This window comes from Parus major, chromosome 3 (assembly GCF_001522545.3).
Source record: "Parus major isolate Abel chromosome 3, Parus_major1.1, whole genome shotgun sequence".
NCBI lineage: Eukaryota > Metazoa > Chordata > Aves > Passeriformes > Paridae > Parus > Parus major.
In genome coordinates, this window is record NC_031770.1 from 19,574,240 (window position 1) to 19,593,345 (window position 19,106).

Below are 19,106 nucleotides of genomic sequence, written 5' to 3' on the forward strand. Positions count from 1 at the left end.
ACATTATGATGGTGCAGGAAAGCAATGCTGATTGTGGACATTTCTGATGGAAAAATGTTTGCCCAGAAATGAAACAGTGCAGTGGGAAGCATCCTGCAGTCATTTGTTCTCCCCTCTTCTCAGCTGAAATACTAAATCTTAGGCCTGGTCTTGTCTCTAATACTGGCTTTAAGTTTCTGATCTGCCGGTAGCTGAAATGATACTTTGCTTGAGATGGGATGTGAACGCCAGTTTTCAAATTATGTGGACACAGTCATGTATTACAAAACTCATTTATTTTAAGCCTGTAGTTGGACCATTTAGATGTCTAACTACTTGCTTAAGTATTTCAGGTAGGTAGATGATTAAAGGTGCAATGTACCATGCATACAATTTTGTACCTCTTATCTTGCAGACCTGGTTACAGCTTGAGTAAAAATCAGGGCAATGGCTTTTGCTATTTTACAGGTTATCAGCACAGGAGAACTGAGATACTTTGGTGAAAGTTACTGGTAAGTCCAAAAGTGGTACAAAATGCTGTAGTTTGGGGATGTTACAGTGCAAAAATACTGTACATCTTCATGGAGATCTGCAGGATTAACCCTGTGTGGGTGATCTTTTCTTCTCAGGGAGGAAGCATGACATTTCTTTGTGTTAATTTCCAAAGCTAAAATCAGTGCCTTCCTATAAAATGAATAAGCATATTCCAAAAAATAATAGATTTGGACTGGATTTTAATGTGCATTGTACATACTAGGTCCCAGTTGATTTAATTTTGGCCTGCTGGCCATTTCCTTAACATTGCATGGGTCTAGCACCAAATTATGCTGATGGCCTGTCTATCACCAAATTATTTACAGAACTGCGGTTAAATTATAGAAATCTTCCAGACAAGCAGTGCTCTGGGCAAATTATTTCATCAAAGTTATTTTCCATGGTATACTTAAGCAAAAGCTTACAGGAACAACATTAATCTTTTTTTGGTATGTGATTATGCAGACGTGGTAACAGCCCCTTTTTTAGAAATAGCTTCCTACCTGGGAAAACAGAAGGAAACCATGATATGAAAATTAGTTCTCTCTATGCTATCCTTGGTTTGAAGCAAATGTTTTATGTCAGGGAAACACAGCACTGAGGCCAGCAGTAGGATGGCCATTTCTGCACACTGTCAGCTCCTTCCAGGTCTTGGGAAATTTTCTTTCTGTCGACTTTTAACTGTGCACTTCCCTGAATTTGTAAAATCAGGTACTGCAGAAACAGGTCAACTGGCTGTACTAGTTCTCCATCACATCAAGGCCCAGTGGGCACTGCCCACTTTTCCAGAGAAGAACATTTGTGTATCTGAAGGCAGTATAAGGCATCTTCTGCATTACCCCCATCTAGCAAGATCTGAGCTGCTGTATGATTATGAAACATACAAAGGGAATATAAATCCTAAAAGCAGCCCTAACTCCCTATTGTAATTGGCACCCTTTCAGACTCTGTTCCAGGGTTTAGAAATATAGTCGGGGTAGAACATCTATATTTGGGTTTATATGTAATGGTCATACCTACTGGTTCACTTGGAAAAATGTTGGCTTAGATCACTATTTAAGGACCTTGGGTGCAGCATTTATGTTTAGCTCAGTATTTTTTATCACTGAATATTTTTTTTTAGTATTCCATGTTGCCGTGTTTGCACTGTGAGACAAGAATGCCTCCCCAGCCTCTGCGTGGTTGTGCGCTTTTTGTTGAACGAATATAGAAATTCAGGTTTTAAACTGACTCCCATGAATAAATTCTTCTGGGAAAACAGGTGCTAAAAATCTGCAGTTTTCAGACCTCTCTCTGCCCACGTACTTAGGTTCAGACTCAGCCATGTGTAGATGTCAGACTGGAATGGGACCTCTGTGCTCAGGGCCCAAGATGTGGAAAATCATGCAAGTGTGAGCAAGAGTGGCGGAGTCAGGAACTTTAGCAAGAGAGCTAAAGGCTTTTGCAGGCTGAACATCTGATTTAACTTGATTTCTGTCCGGTGCTGGGTGGTGGTTGCAGTTATGTGGGACCACATGTGGGGAACCCCCCTTGGCAGCTCACCCAGGGGGACTCAGGCAGCTGAGAGGTGACACTCTGATAATTGGGGTTTCACGTGTTGTTCGAGGGTTTTTTGTTGGTTTTTTTTTTTGATTGGCAGAATGTGAATATATGTGAAAGCTGGATCTCCTTTACTTGTGATCCTCATCAGATGCAAGTCTCATTAAGAGTCCCCTTAATTTAGAAATGCTTATAAAGACAGGCAGATACTTAAAGCTGGCTTTGTCAACAAAATGGAGGATTTATGCTCTTGGGGCCCTAGATGGTCATTGCTGCACAGATACTGAGAATTAAGTTTCTACAAAACCCTAGAAGCTCCAAATTGTATATCTCACCAGTTCTTTACTCCCCCAGTTATAATCCATATCCCACTTATTGCTAGAGTCAACAGTCTAATGGTAACAAAAAATACAACCTTTCATCATCTATTGATTTTCAGTCTTTAAAAACTGACAATAAGCTATTTTTTGTCCAATTTCTCAATAAATAGGAACATTTATTGGTTTTTCAGTTTTACTGTATTACATTAGAATATATTTTACTGCAGAGAGTGGGTAATGTAGCATCAGGAGAGATGTTTACATTCAGCAAGTAACTTTTGAAACTGCATAGCTCAACTGAGATATGTAAACAAATTTGTAATACTAGTTTAATTTAGATTACAATGCAGAATACTCAGCCCGGAGCTCATTTTTCTATTTATTCCATTATGATCCTCTAACTAATGGAAGAGAATTGCCATAAAAAATAATTACAGTAAAGGTGAACATCTACTTTCTTCTCATATAAAATAATTACAGTAAAGGTGAACATCTACTTTCTTCTCTGTCTGAGCAAGAGGGAGGAATTTTGAGGTATAGTAGGCACTGTGATATTGGGGTTTATTTCCTAGAAATCCACCACTGACAGTGTTGTATATGTTGGGCAAGTCATAAATTCTGTCTGTGTGATACTGTGTCAAACTCCACAGCACAGACATCATCTTTCTCAGTGACCTCAGTTACCTGCTCTCCTCTTGAAAAAAGGAGACAAATTAGGATGTGATTTAGGTGTGGCAGAACTTGGGATGTAGATCCCGAGTTGCCTCCCCACTGCCACCTGCCTTCACAGCACGAGATCACCTGGTAGGTTTTTTTTCCTTTCCAGAACCTCTCAGGAGACACTGGAGATCAACAGTTGCCTGTTGCTTACTCTTGTGGTGATAAATGGCAGTTTGATGGTATTTTTATCTCTGCTATAAAACCAGTTTAAGCTTTTTTAAATTTATTTTTATTTTTTTATTAAGAAGCAGTTAATTTCTCTTTTGGTGACATTCAGTTCTACAGCCAAAGGCAGTAGATGTTTCCATTCAAGCACCAAAAAATCTGAGGTGAAAGTGCCTCTGCTGATGTGAGGATGTACAAAACAACCTCTGCTTTAAACCAGCTGTGCCACTGTGCCACCAGCACTGACCTTTGCTGACCCAAATGGTTCTCTGGCTTCAAGGCTATCAAAATGATCAACCTGGCAGGCTTCTCAGAAGTGAATGAAAACATTCACTTAGACAATGAAACATTTTCCTGAACACTCTGAACGGGGAGACACTTGTGACTTATGTTTCATAACCCTTTCACAGTAAGCAAAGAGGGAACCATTTGGGCAGAACACTTCCTTTTGGGTGTAATAGGTGTGATTCTCTGAGGCACTGGCCCTTTCTCATAAGCTGCTGTGGATCTTGCTGTCATCTCTGTCTTACGGGATCTGATGTACAAGGAGTTAATAGATATCCAGTGACCAAAGCCATTTATATTTCTCTTTATATACAGAAGTGAAGTGGAGCATGTAAAATTGGAAAGCAGAACCAAACCTGAAATTCTCTAACTTTATGACTAGTATGTGTGTTATTTTCCCATGATCTTTAATTACATTCTGTTCTGGAGGGGGGGAGAGGGGGAATGCTAATCTGGTACACCAACTGGGGGAAAAACAAACTGTTTTACAGGGAGTCTAGATGACAGCACACAGCAAATGCAAAATCTGACATTCATATGAAAGTGAGCTAAGCAAGACCATAGAAGAGAGGCAAAATGACTGCAGCAAGAGGAATGAATGCAAGTGGTTTAAGGAAACCATGGTTTCTCTATTTATTGAAATAGCACAGCCGACCTTTAAGGTGGGACTGATACAATGTAGATTTTGTAGAGCAGCACCAAGAGAGATGGCTGTCATAAAGGGAATGTGTGATTGGATTCAGGTTCAGGAGAAGCTAGGTTTAGAAGAGTATTGCCCTTCCCTCTTTGAACATATAATATAGTGAGGCATGTCTCATTGCACTCAATGGAAAGATGCTATTTTCAGGACTGCTGTTTGCTGTGCTTGCTAATGAATTTCCAAGGGGTGTTAGAGCCTTGGATATTGACTGTAGAGATGCTTGCAGTCAGTTGGAAAAGATGTGACTGAACATGAAGCTTAGTTCTGTGTGCATACAATCCTGCTCTCTGATTTTCCCTCAAGTTGTATATTCAATATCACTCTGCAATCATAAATAATTTGTAGAAGTCCAGCTGTGACTTAAGACTTCTCTACAAACAGCAGCCAGGGTACAAAGTCACGTGATACCCTTTTTCTTCTTTCACTGGCTAAAATAACCTTTAAAAAACTATTCCCACTTCCAGGCCAAACATTAATACCAACAAACTGGGTGGATGCTTTTGCTGGGGTACAGCACAAATAGTCTCTGCCCTGTTTTCTTGGTCCTGATGTCTTCTTCATCCCCGTGGCTGGGAGCTGGGTCATAGCACATTGATGTGCTCTCCTGCACCATGGGGGATGAATTTCTGTGCAGAAGCAAATGTCTTAGCTAAACAGCTTGCATTAGCAGCACTATGCACTTACTATTTATTTGAGTAAGGGATGAGCAGACTGTTTAAAAACCACATTCCCAGGGTTGTTCTAGTGTAATGTTTGAAAGGAAATGGAGAGTCTGGCTTAAAGGTATCCTTTGTAAATAAAGGTTTAGGAACAGGTCTTACCTTGAGTCTTTCCCTTCACGTTCATTAGCCAAATGTCAGTGGATTTTTTTTTCTTGGTGGATAGCATGTTCATTATTCTCTGTGAGGACTACGTGGGGAAGGTATGGTGTGTATCAGTTTAACACCTTTGAGTGGCATGTGAGGGCATGTCTCCTACTCTGAAGCACTGGTAACCCGTGAATAATCATGGAGCCAATGGGGCAGTATGTCTTATACCTCTCGGCATCAGCTGTGACTGGCATGGATCCCTGAGGTGAGATCAAGGATGAAATGAACTTTTGTGTGCTTGGATGTGTTGATTATGAGCAGATCATCACTCAATGCCCATGTTGTTACCACATTCTGGGAAGTTTACCTCTAGCCAGCCCCAGGAGCAGTTGTAGCAGTGAGCTTTAATCTGCATTCCAATTTTAAATTTAACTTCTATATGAACCCCTAGAAAAAAAAAAATTAATTGTGCTTTGAAATAGAAAATAAGTGAAAGGTGGAATGAGAGGTTGTAAAATAATCAAGATGCTTTTTTTCTCTTTGGTAGATGGTAGGAAGGAACAGGAATATACTGTGACTCCTCTCCTCTTGCTCATTGTTTTTTGATCCAGCCCATTACATACACCTTCAACCATTTCCTACCAGCTCTGTCACTCAGAAGCCAGACTTCACTCCCATACTTTTTAGCAGTTCTTTGGCTCAGGGCATTCCCTTGGGACATCATCTGCCCTTGCTGCTTCTTATCACTCTCAGCCGGAGAAAGCACACTCCACTCGCCATCCAAGCCCAGTGGCACACTTAAGCTGTGTAAAGGCCACTTGACATCATTTACATTTTTCATTAGCCTTCTAAAGGAGTTTCTCAAAAGGTGCAGTGGCTTTCCTAGCTTTTGAACTCCTATGGAAGACTGTAATAATTTTGGACTAGCAGTCTACCAGTGGCCTATAATTGTTATGCAAAACATTGTCCAAACATAACATAACTAATTGCACAATTAAGATTGCTTTCTCCTCATCATCCCATTCATCATACTCTTCATTCACACCTATTAGTCAGCATCTGGCATTAACAAAGGCTGTATTTGTCACATTAATACATTCCTTTTGTAGTGAAAATGCCTTTTGTGTATTTCTTTGATACTTAAGGATCCTGCTAATAAGCCTGAAAACAGTGTCTAGAAAGCCTTGTAAGGTACATCCCTTTTTCAGATGTTTAATAGGAATGTAATGCAGTGGTATTCCGGGATACAAACAGCTACTCTCAGAGTTCAGAAAAGGAACCTGATACAAGTCAGCAAAAGACCCCCTCTTTCCTTAATAACATTGAGGTAAGTAATACAGTGTTTTGCTATTTTTAAAAATCTGAGGCAAATAATGCAGAATAGCTTTTCTTCACAGCGGACATTTCAAGGTCATCAGTCCTGTTAGTCTGACGTAAGGCGCATAATCAGTTCCTTCTGATAGTCCACACCAGAACCAAGCAAACCAAACCAACTTGGAAAGTGCAGGGGGTAGCAGGGGAAAGTCCAAGAATATCTGTGAATCAAAATGCAAGAAATGGCCAGGTACCTTTACCAGTCAGACCTGCATGGAAGGTTTTGTGCTTGAAGGGGTTTGAGGGTCTGTTTGCTGCTCACATACAGACAGGGTGGGAGCATCTGTGATTGGAAGCCTAAGAGGTCTGCAGCACCGTAATTCTTCTCGGGAAAAGGAAATGATGTAAGTTTCTACTTCTGGAATCTTTCCCCACTACTCTATAAATTTAAAGAAATAAAACACAAACAGAAAATTGATTTTTGAATGGCGGTGAATTATTGTCATTAGAGGAACTGTAGTTTTGTGTCAAGGGAAAAAAGCTCGGTGTCCTATATGCTACAGTGTACTATATGCTACTTTCTGAAGCATTACTTAATGTACCAGTCATTGCTGGGAACATGGAGTCCTTTTAATGCTAGTCAGGTAATATGTCATTCTCTCTGTAGAAACTCTGCAGCAGAGACATGAGTTATATACTGATGTAGTTATCAGAAGATCATGTGGTAGCACTAATGTGAGTCACTACAGTGGAGTTTGCCCCGTTTGAAATTTTTACATAATTAAAGTGAGTCATTGTCCAAATTCTGCCAAAGTACAGATGTCTTTAGTTTAACATATGCAGTTCAGCTTGCATATGCTTTCCATAGGTGAACATCTTTTCCTTTGTGCACTACCCGGGGTTAGCTCTGGTCTGGGAGATGTTCCCCTATGCCATTCAATGTGCAATGCTCCCACTGAAATTCATGGCAGCTTCAGAAAAAATACCTGGAACACCCAGACCTCTAATAGTCCTCTCCACTTTATGTTCTGCTGGTAATTCTTTAAATACACATAGATAGATCAAAACAAGTGTCTTTTTGTTTCTGTTGTAACGAAGGATATGGCCCACATTTCCTGGTGAAATACCTTCTGCGGCTTGTGTGTCTGGAGCAAGGCAAAGACCAGGGAGAGGATCAAAAAGGTAAGGAAGGTTTCTTTAAGAGAAAGCAAGCTGGACATGCTTAAATAAATATTGGACTTATAAAATTGTACACTTCAAGATGGTGGATGGCTTAGTACTCAGGGGGAGTTAAACCAGGTTGTTTTAGCAGAGAACAAGACCACCCTCCATGCAGCTGGCTGAATCATCAATCTTTCTGAGGATTTCACAAATCTGTGAAGATGCCTACTCTGAGTCATTTGGCTGAAAGGGCAATTCCCTTCCCCTTCCCCTTCCCCTTCCCCTTCCCCTTCCCCTTCCCCTTCCCCTTCCCCTTCCCCTTCCCCTTTCCCTCCCTCCTTCCTTCCCTCCTTCCTTCCCTCCTCTCACACTCTTTCTGAGCTGCAAATCTAGTTGTTCTCCATCTGATGCTGAAACATAACAAAATGTGCCTAACCATCACATCCAGATGTAGCTTGTAGTTTTGCTGGGCAGAGAAGGAAAGAAAGGCTTATTTAGAAATGTTGGGAACTTTTCTGATTAATTAATGAGAGATAGAGAAAATGACTAATGCTGGTCTGCTAATTTCTGAGTCACTGGGTAAATGATATTTTTTCTTATTTGCCAGTCCCTCAATAGGGACATTAAATAATGTTTACTACTATAAATTCTTTCCTGGGAAGGGAAGGAGGTTGTGATACAGGAGAAACTTGTATATTTGATTTAAAAAGTCAGCTGTTTTCCTGAAGGACTGCAGCCTTATGCAAGAGGGCATCATGCATACTGGTCTATCCAGAGAGTAGCCGGCCAAAGGGCCATAGGTTTCAAGCACCTTCTGAGAGTCCTGAAAGCTACCTTAGTAATTTATTGATGATGGAGATGAGAAATAAAATCTTCCTGTAGTCTCTCTTGCCATGCTGTCAGTTAATACTGCCAGCAAAGAGAGAAGGAAGTTCCCATACCTTCCCCTTCACCTGCTGCAGAGAAAGGATTACGCAGGTAAGCAGTCCTGCGTTCCAGGTTAACAAACAGTCAGATTCAGGAGCATGTGATTTTTGATACCCTCAGTGCCTTCTCCCTGTTCCTGTTATATTTAAGTGTTCTGTCTTCTGTGGTTCGTGATCTCTGAGCTTGTTCTTCTTAACTTTTTTCCCCCCAGTAAAAATCTTTGCGGCAAGAAAAAATAAAGCTGCATGGATGTGCCAGAATAGTGAAGCACAGTGTCCTAAATGATGTAACTCAGGTTTTGGGAGCAGGATAATTGCAGTAGTGTGATGCTTCTTTCAGAATAATTAGTCTTGCTGAGAACCAGGGTATAAAAGCCTGTGCAGAGCACAGTAATGAGGCAGTTACACCATTTCCAGTATTTGTGTGCCCCTGCATTGCACTGCAGATCAGAGCAGGCATGCCCACAGTGATGGTCAAGGAATGATTTCATCTTTGGAGCCCTGTGCCAGGACTGTGATACAAAATACGTGGGATTAATTCTAAAGGAAAGCAGCACTCATCTTCCATACTAAACCAGGGGGCCTTTGAGATCATTAAGAATAATTTTTTCAAAGGAGAGGTTTATGTTTCCGTTCATGGAGCCAAAGTCTGTTCTCATGCCCTGTTACTGCCTGGCACTTGCCCATCCAGGAATGAAACCTACTTCAGCTTTGTGCACTTGCAGATGTTGGGATTTCAATTTCAAAGTACAAACAACTCTAATATTAAAAAGACTATTTCCCCAGTGGGAATATGGGTTGCATGAGCTTTTTGACTTTTCTGTTTCATCTTTTGATCGTATGTGATATCACCTTTAGATCTCTATATCAATTTGGGTTTGTTTTTTTTTTTTATTAGCACCACAGTGGACAAAATGTCAGTAGAAGTTAAAGTGTAAAGAGTCCTCAGAGAGATAAAGGTTGTCTTCCACTTTTCACTATATGGTTGACTCTGCTGCCCTTTTCTGTTGGGGTTTAGTCTACTGAGACATTTCTTTGCTTAAGTTAAATTTACTTATCTGTTATATAAATAAGGGCTAGCCTTGGCCATTAGGTAAATCTACTCATGAAGGGAAAAGGGATTTTCTAGAGTGCCTGTGTGCCTTGCTGAGACATGTAGTTCAAAAACATCAGATAAGGTAACCTTCAACTGGTTTTCTGCAATGACTTTTGTCAATGAGCCTTAAAAGCATTGATATTTTCAAGCATTATAGCTGAAGAGTACTGCAATGTCCTTGAAGTACCCACCAGCCAAAGAATGACATCTCCAAACTCAGCTGGTAAATTCCCATGTACTGTCATACTTATGACTGACTTTTTCTTTTCTCTCTGGGGCATCCAGCTAGAATTACCAGGACCTTGGCTCTACCCAGTATGCAACACCAGACTGGTACCACTCTCAGGTGCTGCCTGGATTTACTGTTGCCCTCAGAATATTTGCTCCTATATTGTACAGTGAGGATAATCCTTTGTTTAATTTTTTTTTTTTAACATTTTGAAAGGAAAATAGGGGTCTCATTCAGGTCTTTCCATTTTTGCATGATAGTACAATTGAACAACGTGTACATGTGTTAATTAAACATCCTGTCTTATCACTGTTTTGGTAAGTGTCCTGTAAATTTAATCACTACGACACCTCTGTACACATTACAATCCTTTTAAAGATCTAGAGAAAAATCCTGGTGGATTATTCAAAGCACTAAATCACACAGAATTACAGTAGTTATTAGAGGCATTAAAACCTCTGATAAGAAGCTTTATCATACATTTTTGGGGAAGCTTAATCTTTATCAGAGATGACTGTAAATAGAAGGGAACAGTAAAAAAAACTTAATAACAGTTTATTTTACAGTACATCAATAATCAGGTACTGTAATTACAGTATAGTTATATGTTTATTGCATAGTAAGTAAATACAGTTTATTAGTTTTCTTGCTTTTCTATTATTGCAATTACCTGCAAGACCTGAGCCAACAAGGGTCCTTATTGTATTTCCACTTACCCTGGGTTTGCACACACATACATTTATATGTATTACATATATGTTTGACTACTTCAGAGGAGTTGAACCTGTTTACATGGAGGAAGAACAGGCAGTGGACATGCTGAAGATCTTTTCCACATGTACATTTATCTAGATTCAGAACTATAAATGAAGGGGATCCTATTTTAACTGTGGTTATATTTAGCTATCTAATTTTTTCTCATCTTTTTGGCACTGGAAAAGCTGTATTCTTAATTACTTAGTAAACCTCTCAGTTACAGACCTACTCAGTGTGTGGGTGTTTATATTTTATCTGTACATTATTTACCTCTGTACATCCACATCTGAATATAGATTAGATTAAGTCTCTGTTAATTGTACTTGGGCTGTGTGTGTGTGTGCATGCCTGTGTTTATGTATTTCCAGGAGTAACCCTGAAATGTTCTGTCATTTTGGGGTGTAGACTAAGTGTAGATAGCCAATTAGGTGTGACTTCTTCTAATTTAGCACTGTTTAAAGTGTTGAGGGTTCTAGTTAATGTCAGTTACTGTGAAGCTGGCAGAAGAAATGTTCATGTACGATGTGATGAATGTAACACAAAATATAGCCCATGAGTGGTGTGGAGTGACTCCTGCTCCTCATGTCTCTGGTAGGAGCACAGCCATACCTCTAAGTGCAGATTTGGGCAGCACAGCCCAAATAAGCTGCAGAGAATTCGGTGAAAGTCCAAAGCAAATAAAAGGAGCGTGATAAAGAGTGAGGAAATGTGACCTGTCAGGACATACTGAAGATATTGGGGGTGCTTGGCCAGAAAAAGAAATGTCTGAGGGACAACACGGCAAAGGGCAGTGAGAATACAGAAGGCTGTGGGAAAAGAAAACCAGTAATTTATTCTTCTTGGTGAGAAATGGGAGGGTATGGGATGTAATTAGTTCAACAGGACCAAACAAAATTCACATTAGGTATTAGCAATGACCTTCTAAAGCAGATAAAATTTGGGGTGTTGTGAAATTTCTTCTGTTAGAAATTCTCTGGAAACAGGCATAAATGGTCCTGCCTGGAGGCACACAGGGGGACAAAAAGCATCAAGACATCTTAACAGCACTCCTAGCCCAGTTTTCTGTACCTTGAACCATCTGTTTAAGAATCATGGTTGTGAGAAAGTGGTGTGTTCCCAGTTTGCTTGCCAGTGCATCAAAAGAAAAACAGGTGAATTGCTCATCTGAAATAAAACCTCTATCCAGTAAAAAGCCTCAGAAAGAATCAGCACCCACATGTGCCTGGTAAACTACTGAAACTTAATTTCTATCAAGATTTGAGGGCAGATGCTGCTCTGGCTGAAGCTGATGGCAGAAACTTCCCCTGGCAGTAGTGGAACCAATGTTAATTTATACCATAAAATCCCTGTTTGGCTGATTGTTTTCAACCAGTGATTGCACATGACAGGCATAGTTTATACTGCTTAATAATAAACTAGACAGTAAAATGTATTTAAACAAGTGTCAGTATATACTTAACCTACTCCTATTTTCCTTTTCTTATCCCTTTGATGGCATAAAATTTCAGATAATCTATTTACTATCCAGTACTTGTTGATTGGGGGACTCCATGTTTAATTTTGAGGTGATATAACTCCGATTTTTTTTTCCCTAGTGTGAAACAGCTTTGAAATAACAATATAATTTTTATGATTATTCTGACTTTTTTTCTACAGCAAATTTTGGGTTTGTTTCAATAGTAGCTGGCATTTGTAGTAAACAGGGAAAGGCAATCACCCAGTGTGAGAGTGTTTTGCTTGCTATACCAAAAATTCTTCTACAGAAGATGATGGTACTGGTATGTTAGATTTGGTTTGTACTATCCAGTACAGAGGTACAAGTAATTAAAGTGGGGGTTTTCTACTTGTTTTTTTGAACATATGACTGATGAATAAGTACTGAATTTCCAACTTTCAACCTGTACTACAAGATGTCCATGCTCTCGGCCACATGGAAAGCATGTTGCATCAAGCAATACTGTTAAACTTCCAAGTGCTTTCCCTGTAGGACATGCTTCAAAGTGAGATTTTTGAAAAATATCGTAACATCCTTTTAAGTACAGGTGATCCTCATGGACCCTTTTCCACTTAGCCCACCTTGCTTCCAATGGTGTGCAAAATGCCAGGCTGATGAGTAACATGGAAATGCTGCACTAGAAGGACAGAAAGGTTCAAGTCTTAATTTGGAGTTTGTTGGTTCCTTTGCAGGTATTTAACAGGAAACATGAATAGAAAGATGTTGCTGTTTATGGCTGAGGTCACTTGTATATAGTCCACTGAGTGTGTTTACAGTGTTCATAATACTGCTGTGGGGTTTCATCTCCATTTCAGAAAGGGGTCTCCAGTGGTTTTCTGAACACAGTGAACAAAGGACTTTCTAAATTTCTTTTTAGACTTATGCTATTTCTAATGCTAAGGCTTTTAAAGATATGGTTTTCAAAAAAATTGTTTTGTTTTAGTAAACATTCTTTCTACAGAGGCACATTAGAGAGGAAAGGATAGGATTATTTAAAGGAGGGGAATTAATTGTGTCACTTCTATAGGCATTAGGCAAATTGCCTCACTTATAGTTAAGAGGTAGCATGGGAGTATTTAAGTATAGGGTACCTGCAATGCACTTTATGATAGTCTTAGCTTATGACCTTATATCATTTTATTTCTCTATTAAAGCAAGACATTCCTCATGGAGACTGTGATTGTGCACAGTGCTGTAGTTAGCACCTCATGTCCTGATGGCTGTGTGGTGCACCGTGATAAAACAGGGAAGGGGGTGTTGAGTACTTGAGAAGTTTGCATGGGAATCCAAGAAATAAAAGGTGATATCTAATATGTGGTAGGATGGGAGATATGCAAATGAGATGTGAAAATGTCTAGCTCATAATTACATGCTATGTGTTTTACCCATAAACCCATTTTAAATGGGTACAGCAGATGCCACAGTGAAGAGAGTGACTTAAAATGTCATTATGGGCCACCCAGAAATCCCTGACTCCAGAGGTAGTAAAGACCTCGCAGGTCAGTCCAGTGACGGTGCTCAGCATTTATATATGAATTTGGCATTTCACAGAGGGGTGCTCAGATCTTGAGGAACAGACTCTGCTGACATGGAGACTCCCCCTGCCCTGGGGAGAAGGGAGAGTGACTGATGAAAGATACTGTTTCTGAGTTTTATTTTACGTGAAAGTTGTCACAGCAGGAACGAGAGAATGCCTTTGGACTCGGGCAGCACTGGGTTGTTTTCTGCACAAGAGCAAATGCTGACCCTGATGGTGAATGCTCCCTGTAGCCTGATGCCGTGGGTATTGCTGCTCAGGGACTTAGGCAGGGGTAGTTTATGGCTCCTGGTAGGTTTTGGGACAAACTGCATGTTACACTGTTCAGTACTCTGCAGAGGGATAAATGGGGTTGTGAGGAGAGATGCAGCTCGAAGGTTATGTGAACTTTCAAGTCAGAATTGAAAAACACATTGTGTGTAGACATTTTCAGGGTCGGGGAACAGCTGGATTCTCAAGCTTACTGCACAGGGCTCTGAGTTCAGTAATTAAATTGCTTCTGAAAGCTTAGATATTGTAATGCTTACAATCCAAATGGTTCACTCTTAAATACTGAAATGATAATGGTGGGGTTTTTTGTGGGTTGTTTTTTTGTTTTGTTTTGTTTTGTTTTTTTCCAGTTACTTCTGTGGGAAATACTGTAAATTTGGCATAATTGCCATAGAAGGTAATAACTTTAGTTATGACCCCTGGAACAACATATAACCTGTTGACTGAGAAGTGGGTGATACTTTGTGCTCAATCTCAAATCTTAAAACATCAGACAAACTTGTAAAATGTTTCCTACCACTCTCTGTGGGCCAAACATATTACAGCTGCACTCTGAGCTGTGTGTACAATGTATCTGGAGGAACAGCAAGAGATGATCTTAGAACCGCCTGTGATGTTCACCCCCCAAAAAAAGTTCTTAAGTTCTAAATAGCAAAAAAGAAAAAAAAATAACCAAAAATCCCCAAACTTGAGTTACCAAAGCAGAGGAAATAATCTAGATACATAGATGTAAAAAAGGTTTCATTTTCTCCTCTCAACGGTAGCTGTTCTGTGGTTTGTGTTGTTATGACTGTTTACAAGCATTGTTTACACAAAAATCACATTATTCTCCCACGGCTGACGTAGCTGGTGATGTAAATGTGCCTGCTCAGGGCCTGTTCCTCCAAGAGGCAGAGCAGGCTGGGCTCTCTGAGCACCTCGTGCTGGTTGGGAGCCCCCAGTGCCAGGATTTTGGGATCAGCTGCCTTCATGTTGAGCTCTCTGAGCTCCTTCACGGGAAACGAGAGTTGGTACTTGAGGAGAAAGGACTTTGTTTGAGAGCTGCGGTGCAGGGTAAATCTCCCCTTTCCTTTAGCAAAGCATTGCATGCTCTCTGTTCTGAAGAGGTACATTTCTGTGAGTCGTAGTTGGGAGGCTGGCTGGCAGGATGCAGGATACAGGAGCAAATTAACCCAATATCTGCATTTGGCAGCAATATTAATATTTTCCCAGGCAGTGCTTACAGTGCATGTCTGTTTGTTTGGGGTTTTTTAAGTGACATTAGACTACCTTCAAGATAGCTCTCTTCCCAAATGCACTGCAGAGAGGAGGGATGCTCTGACAGGAGCTGGCGGCAGTGGGACAGGCTGACTGCGTGCTCCCCACCAGCAGTGAGGGCTGCTCTGAATTAAGACATCAGAGAAGGACTTTGTGCAGGAAAATAATGAAAACACTGACAGACACTGAGACCATATGAAGAAAGGGAAAACTTATTTCCTTAAGAGGTACAATGCTTTGTTGAAGGAGCATTGTAAGGAAACAAATAGGATTTTTTAAAAACTGCTTCTCACAGAAACAACAGAAAAGGAATTTCTCATAGGAATGGAACGGTAACTGAATTATTTTTGTGATATAAAAGCATTCCAGTGTTGTGCTTGCAGCCTGTGAGGAAGAGGGAAAGAAAGAAAGTGAAACTAACTGGGAACAGCTGAAAGAGCTTCGCTGTATAGGCTGAGAGCAATGAGTTATTAAAAAAAAAATTAAATCAGTTAACAGTGCATTAGATAACTCTATAAGTATTTACTTTAACAAGGGAAATATTTGTTCTTATGTGTGCAAATGCAGCCTTTATTTTCATCAGTTTTAGTCTGCCTTGCTTCTAATGGCAATGTGTTTTCAGCCCACCAAGACCCCTGGTTATTACATGCATAGCTGAAGATTTTTAGCAGATCTAGGTGTAAAGGCATTGTAGCAGAATGTATCCTGTAGCTCTGCATTTAATTTCTATCTTTTAATTATTTAGTGTTTCTGAGCAAATGTTCTGTATCCAGTCTTCTGCCAAGCATGGTTAGCATAAAACCCAGACCATGCACTATGCCTCCGGACTAGGGGATGCGGATTTACTACTTAAATGTTTGGGTTTTTTTCTCTCTGTCAACTGCTTTGTTCTGACTCTCTATTGTGGAGCTATTGTCCCAATGATCTGAATAATCTTCTTCCTTCAAGCAGCTCTTAAGTATCCATGTTTTCAAGAGGAAATGTGAAATTCATTCCATCCCATAGGCCAGTAGTAGAGCAGTGTGGGGAATGGGAGGTGATCTGGGACAGTGCATTGGGGAAGACAACAAGATAAATAGCACAGTACTCATGCAAGAGGGAGAGGAAAAGTCCTGATCCAAGGTTGAGTTTGGCCCTCGTGTTGTCTTCTTAGAGACAGTGGGGTCTGGGCAGAGAGTGTGCCCAGCAGCACGTGCCACACAGGCGCTGTCCCCAGCAGGTCCTTCTATGCCACAGGTAGCCACAAGGAGCAGGAGTCACCAGCAGCTTCCCACAGCTGTGGCCATCCCCTCAGTAAAACTTTGGTGACTGTCACAGTTTACCATGGCATAGGTATAGATCAGATGGCCCTGGGTTTTGATTTGTGTCGTTGTGACTCATTTGACTGAAGGAGATGTAATTTTGAGATGAAATGGCAGAAGTGGAGGTATGTGAGAGCCAACATATAAAATGGTATAAATTGGATCCCATCTGGGACTCTTGCATTGTCTCAGTGCCCAGGGACGACTTAGGTCGTAACACCCTTAGCAAAGTGGGAAGAGAGGTGTGTGATTCTCACTTTGGAGGCAAACACTTTCCTCAGCATCCATGTGCCAGCTGCATCGACTCAGAACACTGTAAGGAGCTCCATTAAGTTCTATTGGGTCCATAATCTGCACATTAAGAAAAATTTACATGATAGATGGAGCTGTTAAAGTCTAATTGGGTAATCAAAAATTAGTTAATGTGCCAAAATATGTATTTAGCTGATAAACTCTAATGGTTCCAAAGGGTTCTAGTATTAATAGAAGGCATGCTTGCACACTAAGGAGTTGAGAGTAAGATATTGCTCTTGTAACACGCATTTCAAATAAAGATCCCAAAGCACTTGACAGATATTAAATCACTTATTGATTTGATTTTTCCAAAATATGTCCATCCAAGGCTCTGGGGGAATATATGTTAACAATAATGTCAAATTTGCACATAAGTAATAAATTATAATTTCCCCCACTTCCCAAGTCTATCAAGTGCAATAATCACTCCTGCCCTTAAACCCAGTTAAAACCTCTCTGGGCTGGGTCTTCCTTAATTGAACCATATTTGGTCCCTGTGATATACTGTATCCACCTGAGTGACAAATAAGTTGAATCCCAGTGAAATGAATGGGTTTGAAAAGGGTTAGAGGTAAAGTGTCAGAGTCAGTAGAAGAACGTGTTATTGATAGTTACTTCTCCTTTACTCTGCAGAGTAACCAGCACAGCATTTGTGTATTCACAGAGCCAGAAGGATGTTTCAGCATTCTGCAAATAGCTTCCTTACCTATTTGTTCAAATTTCATTCTATTTTATGTGGAGGACATGAATAAGAATTTTAAAATAACTCTTCTGCTTAATCTTTCCAAAGTGTCCTAATGTATTATTAATAGCATGCCACTCCCACATTATAATGGCATGTGGTTCTGTGTTTGTACAGCATCTAGTGTAATAAGAACCTCATCCAAGAGACTTTTGTAGGCTCTTCTACAGTTCAAACAGATAATGACAGCTTTATTTTAATATGGAAAAAGGTTATCCTTGTTTTATGAAGGAAATGGAGGCAGAAAGATAACACCTGTCATAGAAGTAGAACTAGATAGACTGCACACTCAGATGTTTCTTTGCTGCTCTGGCTACTAGACCACAGCACAGAGGCATTCCTAAAACTTGCACCTGTTAAACACAATTTATGGTTTGGTTGATATATAATGTGCCTTTATTTCTATGTGGGATTTATAACAGTAACTATCTTGAGTTTATCAGACCTATTGTGCTCTAAAAAAGCCTCCAGACACTTAAAAGTGCCAGGCAGCTGAAGTCCCTTCTGCTCAGCTAGGCACACCTTTGAGGAGGGAAAAAGAACATGTCCGAGAAAATTCAAGCTTAGGGTAAACTAATCCCATCTCCATACCATGTAAATATTTAAAGAGAAAATGCAACAACCACATTGTTGAATTTCCTACTTTGGATGACTGTCACATTTTTAATGATAGTTGAATAGTTTTGTATTTTATTTATGTGGTATCATTTGTTTGCTGGGGAATATGTATTGAACAGTTTCCTTGCCTCTGAATTTGAAATTGTATTTTTCCCAATATCATTAGTTGAAGGATGTTACCACATAAATAAATAAATAAGCCAAGTGTTGTGATTGTTTGCTGTCTAACATACATAGATCCAAAAGTATACTGAAATGCTGTTTGAAACAGATGAGTCAATGCCGCATTTTCTGACATCTGCCTAGGAAGAGAGAGAAAAATAATCCTCACAGTGAGGGAAAAACCAGAAGCAGTCACTTGGCTTTTTGGGAAAGCTCTGGCCTGAGAAAGGAGCTAAAAGAAAAAAAAAAAAAGGTAAAAAAAAAAAAGGTGGGGAATAATGAATTCATCAAGCTGAAAATGCACAGGCCAATGGAGCGCTTAGATTTCAATAGAAGGCAAATGGAAAGAGAGCCCCCATTACTGTTGAGATGCAGCGACACGGCTGCACTAATCGCTTGGTCATGCTTGGGAGACACTAAGTCATCATGGGCCATGACATGGGGAGAACAGGCACCAGGGTTTGTTGTAAGAAAAAATTGTTTATTTAACATCCACAACCAGCATCATCCCTCTCCTTTACCTTGCATCCCCCTGCCCAGATCCGTCCCTCTCTGCCGGGGAAGCGCGTGCCTGGCAGCACAGCTGGGCTGCTGTGGAGCAGGCCTGGGCAGCGGAGAATAAGAAGGGAATTTTTTTGGTAGGGTGTGACCACAGAACTGTCCTGCAGTGGGAATTAATGTCTCATCTAATTTGTCACCCCTTTAAACAGAATTTATAGTACTTACTAGCTTCAAAATTCATGGAAGTGCTCAGATTACTTTCATGTGAGATATGCCCCCTATCTTAAAAAAAAATTTAAAATCTCCTTAGCTGTTATATTTTGATAGCTAGCCATTTCTGTTTGAGCAAAAGGAAAGATGCTGAACCAAGTGATGTTGGGCTGAGAAAATAATTGT

The 19,106-nt window shown here is 40.2% G+C and overlaps 1 protein-coding gene across 7 annotated transcripts in view; it reads left to right on the plus strand.

The window, feature by feature from the left end:
* Positions 1–19,106, plus strand: part of ESRRG (estrogen related receptor gamma) — a 389,158-nt gene that overhangs the window by 60,686 nt on the left and 309,366 nt on the right. For 2 of the 7 annotated variants that reach the window (XM_033513289.1, XM_033513290.1), the window contains exon 2: positions 448–491. The exons of 3 other annotated variants lie outside the window; for them this stretch is intronic. The gene's annotated coding sequence lies outside the window, so the exon portion shown is untranslated. Of the gene's footprint in view, positions 1–447; positions 492–7,463; positions 7,548–19,106 lie in introns of those variants that run through there. 2 more of the 7 variants (XM_015621015.3, XM_015621008.2) reach the window with 2 other exon arrangements.